The sequence below is a fragment of the Pholcus phalangioides genome, unplaced genomic scaffold (assembly GCF_987345545.1).
Source record: "Pholcus phalangioides strain wild (caught in Gottingen) unplaced genomic scaffold, Ppha-v1.0 ptg000017l_1, whole genome shotgun sequence".
Lineage (NCBI taxonomy): Eukaryota > Metazoa > Arthropoda > Arachnida > Araneae > Pholcidae > Pholcus > Pholcus phalangioides.
The window spans coordinates 14,664,628-14,668,964 of record NW_028301610.1 but is presented as its reverse complement, the minus strand read 5'-3'; the positions used below and the strand labels follow the sequence as shown (position 1 = coordinate 14,668,964).

Below are 4,337 nucleotides of genomic sequence, written 5' to 3'. Positions count from 1 at the left end.
ACGATACTAATTTCATTATATCATTCGATCATTTTTGCCACACCGCAGTCATTTTCTGTACACGATGGCCAATTGGACCAGAGCCTACAATTTATTGCCGATTTCGAACTTCAGCGTTCGTCATTTTGCCTTTGTTCATATTTGCTGAGAGTTTGGTGCGCTAACCCCTCGGTGTGGGACTCAATGTGGTAACAATCTTTTTCATTAAGACCCTACCCTGGGGTTCAAGGCACAAAAAACGTATTCACGCTGAAATTTTTTTTTTTTGCTGGAACAACAAACTTTTTCTCATGATTATAGGAATCTGGGGAAAATACAAAAATGTAAATTTTGCAGTTATTTAAAAAAATTAATTTGTTTATATAAAAAGTAGTATAATATAAATATTTGCTTCATCGAGACATTTTTGTAACCGGAAGCCTTTGTCTAGAACCAAGGTTGAGAGGAAAAAGCCCTGGATATACGAACTTTCTGGGCACATTGTATGTGCGTGTTGCAAACTTATGGTGACAATCATACAGGTGTTTTTTAATTGTTTTGAATAAAGCAAGCAAAATGCAATAAAAAAAAAATAAGCTAAAACATATTAAAAGAATTTCACACGGAAGAAAAATTGTTTTCATAAAAACAACAGGTGTAATCACAAACAGCAATTCTCGGAAGCCAAATTTGCAACGTCAGTATTATAGTAATATGTGTGCAGCAATTTCTCATCAAATATATATAAATGTAAAGAATGTGTGATGAGATCGGTATTTATTCTTACTAACGAATTTTGGTTAAATTTCAGGTGAGTGTTCATTTTTACTCAGTGTTAGGAGTTTTATTCATCTCTATGCTTAGAATCGTTCAATAAACACTTTTTTTCTGAAAAAACATTTCTTTTATCCGGTGCATTTAAAAACAGTAAAACAGTAAGAAATCGAAATCGATAGGCTATCTGGATATTATGCTGAGGTGGGCTTGGGAAAAAAAAGTATCGTTCGCTCCACCGGGAATCGAACCCAGGACCTCTTGCATACCGGGGAAGCGCATAGGGTATGCGAGAGGTCCTGGGTTCTGTTCCCGGTGCAGAGAACGACACTTTTTTTCCCAAGTTCACCTCTGCATAATATCTAGATGGACAATTTCGTGTACCTTGGAAGAACAAAAATCACCATTTATCTATACTGACTCCATCTGGAGTCCATTAGCTGAAGTTAAGAGAGACTGCAGTCTCTACACTCATCCCCACCGTCGCCATAGTGGTGTCGGCTGAAGTTGGTTTTATGTGGTTCCCAACTTCGAGGCGCGAATGCGAGCCGATCTCCCCGTTAAAGTCTCGCCACTACAACAATACAATTACTCTTGGCCTACAACAATACAATTACTCGATCATTACACTTCATCGATAGTTATAAAACTTGATGGCAGATGGAAGCACTACACACAACAAGCATTACACAGAAACAAACTTCACGTCAGGTTCACTACACATACACACACATTCAAACATGTACCAATTCGTTAGAAGTTCCGCAGAGGAATATTGACGAGGTGCATGTCTGGTTCATTAGTCTCTACTCAGCAAACTACTGCGTATGTTTTAAGGGTAAAACGACCATCTCTCTGCAGTATAATGGCCAGTGTGCTGACCCGGTATGCAAGATTTTCTGGGTTCGGTTCGGATGTTGATTCATAACATCCAGATATCCTATTGACATCATGTATTTTGGCCGCGAGCAAAAATCATCATCCATCAATAAGAAGTTAGCTAAAAAATGTTTGAAATGCGTTAATTTCTATTGCATAGTTATACACAAAATTTTGTATGGTATCATTTTGAGGTCGAGATACATTAATAAAAATTGACAAAGTTTTTTTAAGATGTTATTTTTTTTATTTGTTGCATAGTGTCGAAACTTGATCAACACCCTCAATAATGAACACCGTGTATATTCTTCTTCTCTGTTTGCTGATCTGCACACTCGGTGAGTAAAATTAAAATTAGCTGAATCGCATCTATATCTAATCACAACCAATGTAGGGAACGACATTCTTGAATATTATGTTTCTTGATAAACATTCAAGAGAGTTATTCACGTTTGAATTTCGGAAATGTTCCGTTTTGAAAGAAAATCAGTGGAAATGTGGCCTTTTGATTAAACTTAGAGATGGTTAGTCTGAAAAATTGGAAATTTTCTACGTCACCTGTTGATTCCAGAAGGTTGTAACTAGCCCAGGAAGGTATTCTTACAGCCCTCTCGTCATTAACATAAGAAACATGATCTTTCTACAGTGGAACCTCCCACAACGGACAGACACCTGTACTGACGGATACAATTTCGAATTACATCGACGGGACTCAATGTATCTAATTGTCCATTAACGGACACTCTTCGTTAATAAAAAAATTTCGGTCCCATGGGCGTCCGTTATCGAGATATGAAATATATCGAAGTGTATGAAAAAGTAGATATGCTCCCTTTTGATAAAAACGACTAACTTTACATTGCAATTTTTACCAAAAATATTCCCGTTTGAATAATCCCGGTTGCATAATCTGACAGAGCTTACCCCAAAGATTCAGAAACCGTTAAAAAGTGCATTTTGGGAAAAAGTGGAAGTTCCCTTTTGAAAATAAGCTCCTCCTTTGTTTTTATTCGTTAATTGCAAACCCACTTTCGATACTGTAAATCGGGAGTTTATATGGAAATGACTTTATACAGCCGGTACGAGTTACGAATTCATAATTCTGGAGCAAAATATAAAAACTATTTGGTTGTTTTTTGATACTATGTGCAGTCATGCGTATGTGTATTTTTGCATCTGTGTAAACTGTATTGTTTTTATGCGTTCATCGAGAATTTCATATTTATCAAATTTCATTTCTCTTTCAGTTCCCTCGTTCGTCTTGACTAGAAAATACGCTTGCCCAAAGAATGTGGAGGGTTGCGTCAAGGTTTGCTTGCGTAATGGCTATCTTGGGGGTTCTTGCGATGGCTTCAGAAGTTATCAATGCATTTGCTACTGAAAAAAATATATTTGGTGCATATGCTGCGATCACAATCACGTTGTTTCAGATTCTTAAACGATTGTATCATGGATTATCGATAGTAACAATGAAAAACAATTTCATTTAGTTTAAAATTTGAGCCTTTACTTATTTCGCACTCAAAGAAATTTTCCCAGTGATATTCAGATAAATATTTGCAGAGGTTTCATTGATTGAAATCCTTGATTTTCGACATTAATTTGTGAAAAGTGATTATGAAATAATTGTTAAAAAACAAACTGAAAAAAGATTAAAAATACCAATCATCGATATCTTGGAAATTTTCTAATTTCTTAAAGTCATGTTTTACGACTTTTTACTGCCTTTTTTTTATAATTTATATTAGGTGATATAAAATATTTAATGATAATTTTTCATATTTTACTTCAATTTTAGAATCAATCGTGGAATTTCCATTGCTTTCGGACAATCTGAAATGTCATATTATAAGGAATAAATAATTTTGAACAAATAACAATAATTTAATATTAAAAATATGGTCTGTTATTATTTGTATGAAATGAACAAATAATTTTAATTTTAAAAAAACGAACAAATAATTTTAATTTTAAAAAAACGAACAAATAATTTTAATTTTAAAAAAATGAACGAAATTTTAATTTTAAAAAAATGAACAAAATTTTAATTTTAAAAAAAACGAACAAATAATTTTAATATTAAAAAAATGAACAAATAATTTCAATATTAAAAAAAACTAACAAATAATTTCGATAGTAAAAATATAGTCTGTTATTATTTATATGAAATGAACAAATAATTTTAATATTTAAAAAAATGAGCAAATAATTTTGATAGCAAAAATATTGTCTGTTATTATTTGTATGAAATGATTTGATTTCTTAGAAATGTCTGTTATGCCCAGATTTATTGTTTATTAGCGGGGGTGTCCCCCTATAATGAACTTGTGTGCACAGTTAATTACCAGAATTTTTGTGAATTCCAGGACTCTCTCTCTCTCTCTCTCTATATATATATATATATATATATATATATATATATCACCTCCTCCTCCTCATTCCTAAACTTTGAATAACCAAATTCTCTCGTTCCGGCTGGAAGTGTTTGATTTACCCGAAGGGCTAACGTAGGCGGAAACTAATTCCCATAATGATTCGTAATTTAGTTTTAGCACGTTTTATTCTCCCTCGCACTCGCACTTTTCGACTATTCACGAAGCTAGTTATGGAACGTCGTGCTTAATCGACAATGGTTCCTGCTGGCATATATTCAAAACCATTTTCCGCGTTCCTTTAGGAAAAACAACTCACGATCCGTGGCTTTG

General features: G+C 33.6%; 1 long non-coding RNA gene across 1 annotated transcript; it reads left to right on the top strand.

Annotated features, from left to right (window-relative positions):
* The first annotated feature begins 715 nt into the window (after positions 1-715).
* On the top strand, positions 716-3,160 carry LOC149072426 (uncharacterized). The gene is made up of 3 exons (XR_016194333.1): positions 716-790; positions 1,894-1,970; positions 2,880-3,160. It is a non-coding gene; the product is annotated as an uncharacterized LOC149072426 (long non-coding RNA).
* Positions 3,161-4,337: the final 1,177 nt, after the last annotated feature.